Genomic DNA, 17,244 nt, shown 5'->3' with positions numbered 1-17,244 from the left:
ATTTTATGTTTATTTTCAGTTTACTATTATCACCCCAGAATTCCTGATTGTTGGTAATCTGATAACACCCTCTTTCAAGTTGCTCATACTTTGAGAACAAAGGAAGCTTATCATGATACTTGAAGTACAATAAGCGCAAACACTTCTATTTTATTTGTTGCATGCTATGCACTGTTCTAAGTCCTTTACATACATTTAATCCTCACAACAACTCCATGGATGCATAATATTGATGTGCACCTCATCTGTCTTTAAAAGAATTCAGACAGCTTTTTAATCTACCTCTCCTTCCCCCTGCTAAAAAGGTTGTGAAAAGTTGCTATCATTGAGTTCAGAGAAAAAAGCACACTTTGGGCGGGGGGCGGGGTCCACCAAAAATGTTTTTTGTCAAACTGAAGCTTCTCTTAGTTTCTAGTCAAGAGCTCTACTATCTGCTCAGGGCTTAGGGAAGCCCCTGAGTTTATTTGTTTCTCAGCTGAACTGCCTCAATTCCAGTGGGGAACTGTGGCAAGCCCTAAAGCAGCGACTTACATGTTTGTAAGCAGCTTAAAGTCCTAAGCCATTACTTCCCCAGGAAATCTCAGGGAAAGGAGCATTGTTGGTCTCTCTTTGTGAAAAGATCTTTATTTGTGAAGGCATTCATTGTATGCCACTGTCCTTGATATAGAGGGCAGGAAGGCAATTGTTCAGTGGCCATGAGGAGATGGCCTGTTGATAATGGCAGCTGTCAAGCTGGGTGTGGTGGCTCACTCCTGTAATCTCAGCACTTTGGGAGGCTGAGGTAGGAGGACCGTTTGAGCCCAGAGTTTGTTATCAGCCCGGGCACCATAAGGAGCCCTCCTCTTTACTAAAAATTAAAAAAAAAAATAGCCTGGTGTGGTCGTGTGCACACTTCTGGTCCCAGATACTTGGGAGGCTGAAGAGGGAGGATCCCCTGAGCCCAGGTGTTCACGGTTGAAAGGAGCTATGATTACACCACTGCACTTCAGCCTGGGCAACAGAGCAAGACTCTGTCTCAAAAGAAAGAGAGAGAGAGAAAAGAAAAAAATGAAAAAGAAAACAAAAATGGCGGCCAAGTGGGTTTCAGCCTAATGTAGCATTTTCGGGTATCTTTAGATAACGGTGACCAAAATAAATTTTAAGCGTGTATTCATGAATGACTTTTCCTCCCATACCAAAAAGTGAAAGCTGAACATTTCAAATAAACAGAGAAACCCTTAGAATGACCTAAATCAGTCAGATAACCCTACAGAAGAAGGACTAGATTGTTTGGGAGTAATTGTGGCCCATTAAGCCAGTGATCTTTTCAGCTGAATCTTTCCTGGAGGAATCAATGTAAATGTGCTGTCGGTTGTTGTCCAACATGATTTTGCTTATCTTTTCTAATATAACTTTTATGCGGTTACAGAGCTTTATAGTCAAGCTGTAAGCAGCACCAGCATTCATGAAACATTCCCCAGCTTCGGCCGTCACAGGACACGTGATGTTGAAATATTGCTTTGTAGCAGCTTCCGGGCTTCTGTGAGACCATGTGGTCAGACTCCAGCACTGTGCGGGTGATTGCGGTTGTACAGATAAGGGATGAGTATGTTCATTTTGTCAAAATCCCACACCTAAAGCTTTCTGAGCTCATAACAAACAGGAAAGAATGAGACAGCCTGTGCTCAGATTCTCACCACATGGTAGTTTGAAGTGTGGAACTGTGCTGTGATGATGAAGATGTGAGGTGCTGGAGTGCATTTCTGAGATATTACATATCCATAGATGCATCACAAATGGGGCATATTCTTGTCAATTTAAAAGAGTTTAGTTGTGTGGTTTATAGGCTAGAAGAATAACTCTGATTTTTTTTTTTTTTAAAGAACCTTTATTACTTTGTATAACTGCCTCTTATGCTTTCTTGCCAGATGCCTTTGGAGCAGGTGCTTTCTGGGCTGGACCTTTTTGACCCTTTTGAGCTTTTGGAGCAGGCGCTGCCTTCTGGCCTGTGGCTTTCTGGGCAGGAACCTTCTGGGCTGGAGTCTTCTTGCCTGCGGCGGTCATCTTTTTTGCTGGGACTTTAGCAGCAGCTGCAGCAGCACCCTTAGCAGCAGGTGCTATTTTGGGAGAAGCTTTCAGTAGAGCTGCCTTTTGAAGCTTCTTAACTTCATTCTTGATTATTCTGCTCCTCATTTTCTTTGCCTTCATAACTTTAAAATGATCAAAATCTATCATCTTGGCTTTCCTTCCTCTGGCTTCAATCTTCTTGGCCCATCGAGTGGCTGCCCATTTTGTATTGATGTCTCCTTCTGCCAGGCTTGCCGGACATACTTCTGGCGGGCACTGTGTGGAAACTTGAGGATAACGCTGATTTTTAAGTGCCCTTTCAGCCAAGACACTGCGTGTCAAATGGGCGATGTGAGTCCCTATCGGTTTGTAGTGTTAGGCTTATAGCTCTTTTTGGTTGCAAATTTCAGAAGCAAAGCCAAATCTTGGTCGAAGAAAATGGGCAATTGATTGGTACTTCCTCCATCACAGCAAGGCCTGGGACCAAAACCCCACTCCCCTTCTCCATTTTTTGGCTGTATTTTCTTCTGTGGTGGTGTCACGCTTAGTCAAGCTATTCTTGCCATTTGATAGTAAGTGGTAGTTTTAGGCTAACAGACTTCAAGCTAGTGATTCCCATGACAAAAGTATCTCTTTTCCATTAGCTCCAGCGAAGTCCCAGAAAGGACACATTGTAGCCCTGCTGGGATCCCAGCACAAACATTGCACCTGTGGAGGGGGCCTCATTAGCCTGACCCAGTCGCACCTAGGACTGGAGTGGTTCATCCACTCCTGGACCGTATCAGGCATGATGGAAGAAAGTGGTCCCCAAGAGAAGCAGGTGCGGTTACGCTGCACTGTAGTTATGTCCCAACATCTCAGTGGTTTGCAACAACAAAGGTTTTTTGTTGCCTGCCTTGTGTGTTCATGGCAGCTTGGCTGCAGCCCAGCCCCAGACCTGTTTGTTGTAGGTAGCCTGGGAAAGCAGCCGTCCCTGGGCACTGCCCGTTTTGTGACGGGGAGAAGAGAAGGTGGTTGACCATGTGGTAGTCCTTCTAGACAGTCTGCTTGGACAAGATTTCAGACTTCAGATGGCTCCAGGCCAGCTTTCTCTCCCTCCCAGGAGGCTGCCGCTGCCCCACCCCTAGAGAAAAGGGGCAGCTGCAGTCATTGATCACTGCTGCTGATTCAGAATCCCTAGTTGGGAGAAAACTAGGGAAAACAGTGTCTCCCAAATCCAAAAGACACAAATCAGACTTTGTTGGTCTAGGAGAAAGAGCACCCTGCCCCAGCTTGAGGTGGGGTGACTGGGGCTAACAGCATAGCTTTCTGCATAGAATTCTTCCTCACAATATTCTCCCCACACTGCCCCCTTTTACATTCTCAAAGTATGTGAAAAGCCTCCAAATTCAGGGCTCCAGGTGTTACATATACCATCTCCTGTTGCATTGTGCATTTTCAGGGTCTGTCTCATACTTTGGTACTAGACATATAATCTATTGCCATCCCAGTGAAAGCTGTGATAATAAGAATCCAATTTTAACATCCTATTACATGATTGTCTTCAACTGGAAATGTAGACATGAAAACTAGTAACTTTCAGTGATCTGAAAGTGAATTAAAAATATGACCACTTAGCTAGGTATGGTGGTATGTGCCTGTAATCCCAGTTATTCAGAAGGCTGAGACAGGAGAATTGCTTGAACCCAGGAGGCTGAGGTTGCAGTGAGCTGAGATTGCACCATTGCACTCCAGCCTGGGTGACACAGTGAGACCCCATCTCAAAAAAAGCACAAAAGTATATATATATATACACACACACATATATGTGTGTGTGTGTGTGTGTGTGTGTGTGTGTGTGTATGTGTATATATATATGACCAGTATCTGTCTTTGTTAAGAAAGGCCATGTGCTTTTAAAGTTTGTTGACACCTTTGCTTTCCTTATTTGTGCTTGGTATTTTCTCTAGACCAGGGGCACAGAGGCAATGGAGAGTCACAGTTTTCTATGACCTGTCACTGATTATGGTCACACTGGAAATTCTCCATAAGGAAATGGAGCCAATTGTTATAAAGTGCTTAAGTCTTCATTTTCCAATATGTATTCTCCACTTGATTTAAACTGAACTCACAAAGAACAGTGTTCTCTATAAAATATTTTTTTGTTCAAGTTCAAATTCTATCTGGCTTAGCAGTAGAAGCACATGATTTGGCCATTTGGATGGATTATGAGTGAATGGACCTTGCAAATCATGTCTCCATTACTGGGTTTGTTTGTTTGTTTTTTGTTTTTTGTTTTTTTGAGACGGAGTTTTGCTTTTGTTGCCCAGGCTGGAGTGCAATGGCGTGATCTCAGCTCACCACAACCTCTGCCTCCCAGGCTCAAGCAATTCTCCTGCTGCAGGCTCCCTATTAGCTGGGATTACAGGCATGTACCACCACACCTGGCTAATTTTGTATTTTTAGTAGAGGCGGGTTTCTCCATGTTGGTCAGGCTGGTCTTGAATTCCCAACCTCAGATGATTCTCCCTCTTTGGCCACCCAAAGTGCTAGGATTACCTGTGCCCGGTTCCATTACTCTTAATAAATAAAAATTGAGTGTCAGAGATGATCCAAGACAGAGAGGCAAAACCAGCTGGCATGATCCTCCACCCCGATGCTGCTTCTCCCCAGAGTCCCCTCCCTCTGCTCTGCCCTAGGTGGGGGAAGGAAAGAGAATAAGGGTAAAGGCTGGCCACCTGCCACTGCACCAGCCTGGTGGGGAAGAGGGTGAGATTTAATCTTCAGTCAGGTCAGGGTTTTGTCCACTGACGGGATAAGACCATTCTACTTTGTAAATTGGGATTATGCTGGTAACTTATGACTAAAAACTGTTTGTTATCTAAGAGAGAGCAGAAAAGTTGTGGGATATGCCTGTTTTTTATCCCAGGGAAAGGGAAGATTAACCTCACTTAATACATTTTAAATTAGACTTTATCTTTCATCTTATTAATTTAGAATAAGGTGAAAATAAAATCACATCTCGAATACACCCCACGATCTGTGATTGTTCAACCAGGGACTATGGAAGATGGTCACTCTGTGTTTCCTAGTTTAGAAGGACTTTGGTCTATTGAAGAAAGATGATTACTATCAAGTTTTTAAAGTAAGCTATCCTTTCAGCATTTTGAAAAAGGGAATACAGTAAAGGCACAGTTGAATGCTTAAGTCTGTGGCCTCCAAATCAGGGCCTCAAGATCCCCAGGCACACAATCACCTTTTATGTTTCTTGGTCCATCAGAATGTACAGAGTTAGAGGTTTAAAAACTAAAAATATCCAGAAATGTTTACATACTTATGTTACAAATTAGTGTGTGGTTTTAAATTTGATAGCTTATAATTAGTATGCTAAGTACAAGAGCTTGTGTACCCCCAAAATTTAGCTGGGAGAAGCACAGGCCTTCTGCCTGGTTGGGTCTACAGTTTTCCTCGGGATTTTATCAATCTAGCATTTTTCAAAAATAATAAGCTAAGAGAAAATTGACCATCTTGACTTAAATATTTTAGGAAATTCTTTGTGGGGATATAAACACTGAACATAGTCATATATTTTTCTTTTTTTTTTTTTTTTTTTGAGACGGAGTTTCACTCATGTTACCCAGGCTGGTGTACAATGGCGTGATCTCGGCTCAACGCAACCTCCGCCTCTTGGGTTCAGGCAATTCTCCTGCCTCAGCCTCCTGAGTAGCTGGGATTACAGGCACGCACCACCATGCCCAGCTAATTTTTTGTATTTTTTTTTAGCAGAGACGGGGTTTCACCATGTTGACCAGGATGGTCTCGATCTCTTGACCTCGTGATCCACCCGCCTCGGCCTCCCAAAGTGCTGGGATTACAGGCGTGAGCCACCGCGCCCGGCAGTCATATATTTTTCAAATTGACAGGTTTGAGAAATAGAATGTCATAGGGGAAAATGTCATATTTTCTCTCTTAAAAATTTCATCTACTCTACATTAGAATGTCTTTTAGAATTATCGATACGTTAAATTTTGGGGCACCTTTTTTTCCTCACTGGTGCATAAAAATAATGTTGTGTTTTATAATAGATGGTCACTTGTATAAAATGATACATGAATTAAGGAATTTGTTGAAAAAGACTTCTTTTTTTATGTTATCCTATAACTTTAAGATAACCCCTTCCGTTTCTGTTCCCGGGGCCCTCTGAAAGTGCTTCATAGGGCCAGCAAGTGGCGCATGGGGACCCACATACAGCACTTGGGGCCTCTGGATTGACTCTCCATTGAGTCCCAGAACTCCAGAGGAAGTTTGGAAATCGTAAGGAATGTTCTTGAGGATTAGGGAGGTCAGTAAAGGGCTTGGGCTAGCCCAGTTGGAAGGAGCCAAAAATGGCTTGAGTGGATGAACCTGATTTAGGACTCCACTTAGCTGTGGGGAAGCTCATAATACATCTGAACCAAACTCTGGCCTTATGGGACTCATCTGTCCCCTGGGGACACCATGCCCATTAAACACTCTCCGAAGCTGAATCTCCAGTGGGAAAGCCATTCCACCTACTGAATTCCTTGAGTTAACTCTGGCTCCCTGAGTTTAAGTTGGTCTTTGCCCTTCTAGGTATGACCTCAGGGATCCAAAGGCATTTGTTTAAGCATTATAAAAGTGAAAACATGGTGAGCATGACCCTGAAATGAATCAAATGGAGCCTCACGAGAGATAAGGAAATACCTTTTGAAATGGTGCAAGTTGAAGTTGTTAATGGGGAGATAGTCTTTTAAAATGTGGTGTCCTTGGTGTTTACTGTGGAGTTGGCTAAGTTCCAGCCTGTTAGATCCTCTCCATCATCACTTTAGTATCAATGACTTTTATCTCGAATACATGAATATTTTTATGATAATTAATTCTACTGCTTTTTGGAAAAGCATTCAAATGAAAGAAAAAATCAAATGGAGCAGTCTGTTGAAACATCAATTATTTTAGCAAGAGAATCAAGTGGCTGTGGATTCAAGGTAATGAATGTATTTAATTAAAAACTTCATTCTTTGACTAATTGTAGAAAACCCCTTCCAAGTCTAAACTTTTAAATCTGTCCTGTAGAGTATTACACAACTTCATGTACGTTCAGTGAGAAAAAAATCTGTCAACAAATTGATGCTTCAGTTTTCCATTTTATACATAATTATTGAAATCCATAATTATGTTGATGCATTTTAAAATACACTTACTTTAATTAATATAAAAACAATAATTAAAAGTTTTTTATGAGGAAAGACTATAAACAAACTATAAAGACAAATGACATACTAGGAGAAAACATTCATAATTATATAATTAGCAAAGGCTTGCTTTCTTTGATACATAAGAGACAATTCAGCTGGAATAAAAGAGAAATAGCCTATAGGAAAACTAGAATAGTATTCATCAGCAACTTACAAAAGAAGACATAAAAATCACTAATGAGTCAAATAAAAAAATCAACTTCATTAAGAATCAAGATGTAGGCCGGGCATGATGGCTTACATCTGTAATTCCAGCACTTTGGGAGGCCAAGGCCAAGGCCAAGGATCACCTGAGGTCAAGAGTTCGAGACCAGCCTGGCCAACGTGGTGAAACCCTGTCTCTACTAAAAATACAGAAATTAGCTAGGTGTGGTGGTGGGCTCCTGTGATCCCAGCTACTCAGGAGGCTAAGGTCAGAGAATCACTTGAACTAAGGAGGCAGATGTTGCAGTGAGCCAAGATCACGCCACTGTACCCTAACCTGGGGGACAAAGTGAGACTCGGTCTCAAAAAAAAAAAAAAGAATAAAGATATAAATTAAAATGATAAGAAGAACTTGCATTTTGCCTGTTGAAAAACAAATGACAAAAATAAATAAACTAATTTGGTATTGGTGAGGGTGCATTTAGCAAGGAACTTCTATATGAGGTATATGATTTTCAAAGTTTGTTTTTCGGAGACAAGTTTGATATTCTCTGTCAAAATTTAAAGTATGCACACTTTGTGATCCAATAAAATGTAAACCTACAGAAATACTGGCACAAATGTGTGGAGATATGTGTATAAGACTTCTGAATTCAGGACTGTAAAAAATAGTGAAATGTCAGTCCAGTCAGTGGATTGATTAAATAAGTCATGTTAACTATGAAAAATGTGCAGTCTTTTAAAAGGCCAGGTGCAGTGGCTGATACCTGTAATCCCAGCACTTTGGGAGGCCGAGGCAAGAGGATCTCTTGAGCCAACTAGTTCGAGACTAGCCTAGGCAACATAGGGAGCCTCTGTCTCTACAAAAAACAAAAGTGTTTTTAATTATACAGGCATGGTGGCACATGCCTGTGGTCCCAACTACTTGAGAGGCTGAGCTGGGAGGATCACTTGAGCCTGGAAGTTCAAGGCTGCAGTAAGCTGTGATGGCACCACTGCACTCCAACCTGGGTGACAGAGTCAGGCCCTGAGCCATAGAAAATACTTAATTAATTTAATTAATTAATTTAAAAGGAACTGCAATACATATGTATGTACTAATAGAGTAAATAGATTGTTTACTTAAAAAGGCAAGCTGTCATAACAAGCAGGCTTTCATAACGAATTCCTTCTGAGATAACAACATTAATGCATTCGTGGGGGGAGCCCTTAGGCCCCACCTCCTAACACTGCTGCATCGGGGATCAAGTTTCTGACATTTGAACTTTGAGGAACACATTTAAACTGTGGTGCACACAGTACATACTAATGGATACTTGTGGGAAATGGAATTAAGATGAGGGTGGGAGACCTTTCTTTTTATTTTGTTTTCTAATTTTGGAAAATGTTATGAAAGACATGTATGACTTTGTGAAGAAAAAAATTAAAAAGCTGGAAAATAAAGGAACATAGGAGAGAAAATTGTTACCGCAATTCTACCACCTAGATATAACCATTATTAACATTTTAGGATACTTCCTTTGCATGTTTATTTTTTCACGTGTTTGTGTGTGTGTGTATCTTGCTTCTGAATTTTCCAATGTATCAATATTTTTTGAAAAACATAATAATGGCTTTACAATATTCCATTACTTAAAATTTCATAACTAATTTAACTGTTTCAAAGTATCTTGTTTATAATTTTTATGTATTACAAATAATGTTGGCATTGACATCCTGATACCCAAATCTTTGCCTCTGTTTCTGGTTGTTTCCTTAAAATAGATTCTTAGAAGTGGGTTTACTGGATTAAAGTATATGATCATTGGTTTTTATTACTAATTCATTTTTAGAGATGAGTATATTTTAATCTTAAAAATCATAGTATGGAAGACTATGAGGCGAAAAATAAAAGCTTCGCAGTTTTTCTTTGTTGTCAACATGTAGCATTTTAAATTCTTTGAATAAAAACCAAACACGGAAGTTCACAGAAGTCTTTAGAAAACAGCCCAGTGGGTAGACCTGTTCTGATGCAGGAATATATATCTACCATACAACAGTATTTCCCTATATTTCATTACAAAGTACTCTTTCTAATGGCTAGTCAAGTGTTCATAAAATATAGGAAATATAGTCAGGTTAAAATCAACTAAAGAGGACTCGAAATGAAACTAACATGAGGACAGGAGCAGCCAGGTGAAGACAGCTTGTTTTGGGGTGGTAATTAGGCTGTACTCCTCTAAATAGCTTTTGCTGTCTTCAAACTGTGAAGCAGTATGGCCAAGCCCTGTGTTTTCTGATCAGAGGACTCCCCAGTTCAGGGCTTTCTCTGTACTAAATTCTGGACTCGGTCCCTCTATGTCTGTAACTAGCAAACTTTTTCTATGATGGGCTGGACAGTTAATGTGTCAGGCATTGCATAGCATGCCGGCTCTGTTGCAACGCTGAGATATGCTATTGAACTGCAGAAACAGCCATAGAAAACACTTAAAAGAAGGAACCTGGCTGGGCTCCAAGAAAACTTCACTGATGGAAACTGAAATTGACTTTCTATAATTTTCATATTTCATGAACTAGTCTTCTTTTGACTTTTTTTTCAATCATTTAACATGTAGAAAGCATTCTTAGCTTATGGGGCGGGATTTAGCCAGAGGGATGTAGTTTGCAGACACCTGTTTGCAGAAAACGGAGCAGGAACAATTTTCAAGGAGAGGATGAAATCTCCTTGTATACAAAAGATCGCCCTGCACTGGAGACAGACTTAACCCATTAGCTGTTTTTATCTGACAGTGTCCTAGAGGAAAAACCTTGCTGGCTTTAGATATTTAAGTCGTTCCTAGACAAAGCAAGTGAAAATCCAGTGCCAGCTTCCTTCTCAAGGATGGGGATCGGAGACCTGCAGAAGAAAGCATCCACCTTTCGTGATTCTCTGCTGCTGTGGTGCCGCCCCCCTGAAGTCCATGTTGTTCCCATTTTTCTGGCAGCGGGCAGCAGGGAATGCAGAAGAATGAGTGCTTTTATGTCAATGTGGTCAGCCTGAGCTACATAGGCAACTAGGCAACTCACTGTCCCTTCTCTCCTAATGTCTCCCACTTCCACAGTTTTTAGACATATCTCCTTGAATGACAAGAGGTAGATATATGTGTGTGTTGGGTGGGGGAGTTGAGGATGAAGGGCAGGAAATAAACCATAAATCTGAGAAATTTAAAGGTCAACCACTTCCTGTTTCTCTTGAAAATCCTTGCAGAAAAGAACTGGGAATGGCCACAGAGAATTCTTAGTAAAGCATCTTGTTTCAATTTTATCAATGAGAAAACCAAAACCCAGAAACAGGGAGGCATTTGTTCCTGAGAGCTCTTAGGAGACAGAACCAGGTGTGGAGCTCAGGACTGAGCTCCTGGATTTCTGTTCTGACCTCCACCTTTGTAAGCCTGCTGCCTTTGGACCGGGTTCAGCATTCAAAGCCAAGCAAATTATCACAGAAGCCAATGAAATGGTGTTTGGTAGCAGGACATGGCCCTTAATGCTTGGACCCGCAGGTTCTGTTGGGTGGACAGGTTTGGTCTGGCAAAGGGCACGTGGTCCTTCTCATGGCTTCTTTACTCTAGGGCTCTAGGTGGCCACACCCCACAGCCAGGCTGGCGGTGTCTCAACCACCTTGGGGAACAGAACGAGGGCTCCATGTGGACCGGCTTAGAGAATGGAAGCCTCACTGGGACAGCTCCACTGGTTCCTAGCTCTTTCTATGCAGTGGAGCAAGGCTGCCTCCCTCTCATAGTCTCTCATTGGGCACACACACAAGAAAGGTTTTTCAGTGTTGAATTTGGAAGAAGTGATATTTCTCCCTCCTGGCTTCTGAATTTAATTTATAGTCTTCTCCTTCAACTAACTACAAATAAACTTAAGGCCTTACTGAACGGCTGGGCCAGAGTATTATTTTTGGAAGTCATGGGGACCAGTAAATGGGAGAGGAAATGGATTCATTTCTATCTCTCTGATCATCTGCATCGGGGGATTTCAGGGCTCTTTAGACAAAAGCTTCCAAATCAGTTGAAGCCCTGAGTTAGGATCCAGGAATCATATGAAGTAGGGGCTTCTGTTGAGGTTATTAACTTTTACAAACCATGAAACAGGATATGCCTATTTATTTCCCACTCCCTTTTGATCCTTGCTTGGTATGAATAAAATAATTTTCACTAGTGTTAGATGACTTTGTTATGTATTATGCACTGTTCAGAAATATCTTTGGCCAACATATTGAATTAACTCTACAAATGGGAGGTGAAGCCAAAGTGTGGGCTGCGGTGGAGGCAGAGCCAATGCTGACCTGTGTTCTAACTGAGCTCTGACCTGGAGCAAGTCACTTCATGTTGCAAATGAAAGCTGTTCCAGTGTAGTGCATAGGGTCTCTCTTAGGTTATGCACACTGTGATTCCAAAACACAGAATCAATGGTGTCTTTCTTAGTAAGTAGTTTGTGTCTTCTTGGCATGGCAAGGAAGGGAATATTATTTTTTCTCACTGGACTTCAAGAGAAAAGAGAAGGAAGCCAATGTCTAGATTTCAAGCCCAAGTGCTGATAAGGTTTATGCTTATATCCGTGACCTATAAATGGAATATGAAGTATCTACCTGAGTTCTGAGTCCCAGTAATTAATGGCCATTTTCACTCATTCCATGGAGCAAACTTGGGAATCTCTCCATCATTCAAAAGAACTTAATCAGTGTCTCCCTGGCATGAATGGGAGCCCCTTGATGTGGGGCAAGCTTTGGCAGTGGACAGGGCTGCAGCAGGCTCCTTCCACCTCCCACACTTGGTGGCACAGTTTCAAGGCACACTGAAAATGGCCCTGGGCCTACCCTTCTGGAGGTGACTTTTGGAGCTATAGGAAGAGGGGACAGAGCTCCTTTGATGGCTTTCAGTCAGGCCATCCCTGTGGTGTCTCACTGAACATTTTATTAAGTGCTTCTAAATCTGCAGAGTAATGTTTACAAAGGAGAGACATTTTTATGAGAACTGGAAAATGATCCCAAGCAATGTTTAAAGATATTTTATAATTTATGTAGAATGGTCAACTCTTCATCCAGCTCCCGTTTTTCTTTCCTGTTAGAATCTGTATAGAAAATTCAAAAGGAATTTTTTCACTTTATTGAGAGAAGTGGAAGAGCAGCTGGAGTTAGGTAGGAAGGGCCAGGGTGCTGTTGCCATCTGTCTCCAGAGAGGTGGCACCGGGAATTCTGAGTGCCTGCACACGTTAATTAGTGACTGCTTTTGGAGAGTTGTTGGCTTGCTGCTGTTACTCTCAGGGACCTACAAGTGTCTGAGTCTCCTGTATGTTGGTACTATGTCTTTAAGAGAACTAAGTTGCTTTACTCATGAAGGCAGCTGTAAAATGGTGGAAAAGTCATTAACTTGAGTCAAAGCCCTGATTTTGAGTCCTACTGAAGCTACTTTTTCTCTATGACATTGAGAAAGTCACTTTGCCTCAGCTTCCCCAACTGTAAAATTTCAATGATAGACGGCTTTCCCAGTGGTTTGGGAGGATTAACTACTATACATATGTTCATGCTGGAACACAAAGGAGCTAATCAAATTATCACAGTTAAGAGACCAGCCTGGTCAACATGGTGAAACCCTGTCTCTACTAAAAATACAAAAATTAGCCGGGTGTGGTGGTGAGCGCCTGTAATCCCAACTACTAGGGAGGCTGAGGCAGGTGAATCACTTGAATCCAGGAGGCAGAGGTTGCAGTGAGTCTTGATTGAGCCACTGCACTCCAGCCTGGATGACAAGAGCAAAACTCCTTTTCAAAACAAAACAAAACAAAAACACCAACCATTTATCACAGCTGAAAATGTGAATAATTTTAGCTATCCAAGACTTATGCTGCTCCACATGTAATGTTCAGTCACTTATTCAGTGCTTACTGTGTGCTAGGCTCTGCCACAGGTGCTGAGGGGATGGGGTGACCAAAAAGGATACATTCCTTACCTTCATGATTTAGCCCACTGAAGCCAATGATTTGAAACTTTTAAAGTCTCTTTGAACATAGTTTAAGATGCTGAGTGAACGGGCTGGATGTCAAGGAGAAATCCATCTTTCAACACTTCAGAATTTGTAAAGAAAAAAATCTGTAGAACAGAGTAGTGAGAGTCCCAAACTGAAGTTGACTATAGTCATCTGAGCCCATCGTCAGAACAAGCTTGTTTTCTTCTTGCTGAATTTATATGGAGTCTGAAGACGATGGAGAAATTATATTCTGTTATTGTTTGTTTCTTAAATTTTAAACATTGCAATGAAGTGATTTTAGATAGACTGGTTCGCCATGCAGGGTGTTGGTTGGGGATCTGGCTTGAGGGGTGTGTCTAGGTCACTCCACCAAATGGCTGGCTCTGCTTTATCCAGGATGCGTAGGGTTTGTGGAAAGGACAGGTTACTATGCAATTGAGAGAGAAAGAGTACTGTTTTTAGCTAAGCTACCTAACAATCTACAGCATATTGTTTTTCCAGTGTATTACTGGTAATCAAAGCTGCTGAAGCTGCAGTGTTTCCAGAAATCACTCTCTTGTTTGAAAGTCTTCTGAAAACCAAATGGTCCTGACCTTAAACACACTCGATATTATAAGCTTTTGGGCTTGTTTTGGGGTAAGTGAGAATGGTTTGATTTAAAAGAACACCTTACACACATATTAAGCAAATTTTCTGAGAGGAGCAGTTCTTGAGGGGGACTAGCAAGAGATATGAGAGCTGGCACTTGCTCCTTGGACAGATATGTGGCCCTGTGAGGGGACGAGGGGGCCACAGAAGCTCCTGGCACCATAATGTTCTCAGTTCCAACCCCAGTCACATAGGCTACATTACTAAAAGGCAAGGCTTAAACTCATTTGTGACCCTCTTTCTTGGTTTTACAAAGCTCTTTTTGTTCACATTTCTTTAGGATCCAAGGTTTGGATCAGGTTGCCCTGTCTAATTACGTTTATTCTTGGTTGCGTAAAATTGTGTCTAGGTTTTTTACATGAGAATTAAAAAACAAAATCACATAGGCTATAGTATTTTTAGTTTTCTATATTTATTTTATTTAACAATTTCTTGGCAAATATTCTTTGTCAACCTAATTTCAAATGGGTGAACAGTAGTCCATAACATGGAATTTTCTTAGTATCATTTTATTAGTATTGCCAACCATTTTCCCATTGTTATTTCATATTCTTTGTTTTTGTAAATAGTCCTTGTAATGATGTGTTCTCGGTCTTGGACCAGAATATGTTCCATTAATCTCTGTCCTTAGATTTCCTTCTATAGTAAGGTAGCAGACAACCTTTCAAAAAATACCCTTTTAGCCACCTCTCTGAGTGAAATTAAGCCTTGCATCAAAGACCACATTTGCCACACCCTCCAAAGAGTCTTTTATTGGGATACTGGCTATGATTCACTAATAGCGTGGGGAAACCACGGTCTGCCATTTACTGACTTGTGTGGTAGGAAATACTCTGCTTTAGGAGGTTGCCATGTGAAAGCAGAGCTCTGCCCTTGTGCTGTGTCTGAGTGGTGATACTGAGAAGTGAGACTTGACTTGTGATCTTGAGTAGGGGCTGATGTCATTGGGGTTCATTTCCTAATCCCTGATTCAGAGAGTTGAATCAAAAGCTGGCAATGAACAAATCTTTATCCCAGAGAACATGTTTCCAATAAAAACAGCAACATTATGAACAAGAACAAACCCCTTTCTAGTGCTCAAGATGGACAAGCCCTATACCAGACTTGTTCACGCCATCTCATTTAATCCCCACCCCGTCATCCTGAAATAGCCTTCTTATCCCCATTTTGTAGATGAGATAACAGAACCAGAAAAGTTCACACCAAATGAGGTTCTGCTCAATCACTTGATTGTTGTTGTCTAGAAACAATTTTTCAATGTAAAAATCTTTTATTAATGCCGGTGCTCAAAAGCTACTATTCTTACAGCTTTTCTTCATTTTACCTACACATTTAGTAGAGAATATTTCTTATAAAATTTCCAACACAGGTTAGAGAGGTGACATTTCATGCATACTAGCATAGTGATCTTAGAAGCACTGTGTTTGTGACTTTCTTAACTTTACAATTTGATCTTCTCTATGTAAATATACAGTGCTGCTTTTTAAAGAGCAATGTGCACCACACCTACTCTTAAAGGAAGTGGAGGATGTGTTTGTGAAACTCTGATTGGAAAGATAAAATGGTCGTGCATCTATTTTTTGCCTTGTATTTATACTTTAAGCTTATTGGGCAGTTTGCCTAGAAGTAATTGACTTCCCTTGCCCTCTTCCTCTCCCCTGGTCACCCCTGACCCTTTCAGTTTGGAAATAGGCTTCCTTAACATTTGGTCAGTCTGGTCAGTGGATATTGTAAAGCCATTAGACTGTATCAAATTTGGTGCATCCTGCATGGAATCGTCTCATTCACTTCTATTTCCGAGCTTAAAGCCAAATATAAATACTTATGTTTCACTTTGGGTTTTTTTTGCTCAGTAGTTTGTATTCCTTTCTCCTTCCCTCCCTTTCTTCCTTCCATCCTTCTCCCCTGTCTCTTTCTCTTTCTCTTTCTGTTTCTTTCTTGTCATTTAATCTGACAAATAAAGCTTGGCAGCCAGCCTATCAAAGGTCAGAGGGGACCCTTGTCTTCTGTTCCAGGAAAGAACACCATTACAGATGCTCTGTGATGGAGAATCCATAGGAAAGAGGAACCTTGGCTTGCAGAGCGGAGCAAGAGTCACACACACTGGCAGAATCCAGCATCGGGGCTGCTAGGCTTCCGGTTCACCCCTCCTACCGTCTCTTAGAAGAGCTCTGCTGGCTGGTCATTACTGTGAGACTCACTTTAGAATCTCTAAACTCTCGTGTACTTCCCTTCTCTGTAAGGAGAAGAGGAATTGGAAATGCATGAGATCAATTGGTTCTCTTCACAGGACTCAAAATGGCCTGGACTTTTATCAGAGGCTAGGTCAGGGCTGCAGGGAGGGTCTAAGACAGAAAATGCTCATTGGACAGAGCTGGAAGGGTTTCTATTTCACTTGTACTCACCTCCTCAGACGCTGTAGATGTGGAGAGTCTCCTTTTCCTCCTGAGGACCTGTGCAAAGCATCTGTGTATCAGACAGAATGTTAAGGAGATGGACACTCTGTCTGTCAATCTTGTGCTACCAGCTAGATAAAATGTGTGCTCAACTGGAAAATGCTGTAATGGAGTTGATGGGAATTTAATGTGTACCTACCACACAGAGTTCAGAAATGCCAGTTGGAGGTTTTATTCCTTGAAAGAGGAATGGCTATCCTCCCTGCCTCACTTCATTTGAAACTCAGTTATACCAGCTTATGTCTTAAAACAAATTTCAAGAGTTTGGGCAGGTACATTTCCTGTCATCACTACTTGGATGCTTATCTTTTGGTGAAGTGAATGATATCTTGAACTCAATTATTAAACTCAATTACATCTTTTCTATTGAAAGTGCTTGATGACACATTGATTTCTCCTATGTTAACCAAATGCAGTAACAGGTTTTTAGTCTTGCTAGATAAGCCTAAGCATTTTGTTGTGAAGAGAGATTTAAGATGAATTGGGCTCTGATAGCTTAGGGGGTGGTTATCAACCATGATATACACCTAAATTGCCTAAAATGCTTTGGAAAATTATAGTCATTGAGGTTCTGTTCCTCCTGGGGATTTGGACTCAGGCAGTGTGGAGGGGACTGCCCCAAAGATTCTGACCTGTGGCCAGTTGTAAGGACCCCTGACTAGTAAAGAGTGCACATGTGCACATACGAACCCTAGGCAGACTGATAACTGC

General features: G+C 41.4%; 1 protein-coding gene and 1 pseudogene across 4 annotated transcripts in view; one reads left to right on the top strand and one right to left on the bottom strand.

Annotated features, from left to right (window-relative positions):
* PIEZO2 (piezo type mechanosensitive ion channel component 2) overlaps positions 1-17,244 on the top strand; it is a 447,097-nt gene that overhangs the window by 41,142 nt on the left and 388,711 nt on the right. The window lies entirely within an intron of this gene.
* LOC116561331 lies at positions 1,851-4,600 on the bottom strand (annotated as a pseudogene). The gene is made up of 2 exons (XR_004273395.1): positions 4,585-4,600; positions 1,851-2,362 (listed from the first exon to the last, which is right to left on the bottom strand). The product of XR_004273395.1 is annotated as a 60S ribosomal protein L14 pseudogene (transcript).

This window comes from Sapajus apella, unplaced genomic scaffold (assembly GCF_009761245.1).
Source record: "Sapajus apella isolate SASKATOON/1434 unplaced genomic scaffold, GSC_monkey_1.0 scaffold29, whole genome shotgun sequence".
Taxonomy (NCBI): Eukaryota; Metazoa; Chordata; class Mammalia; order Primates; family Cebidae; genus Sapajus; species Sapajus apella.
Note: the sequence above shows the minus strand (reverse complement) of the source record. Positions and strands in the feature narration are given on the sequence as shown.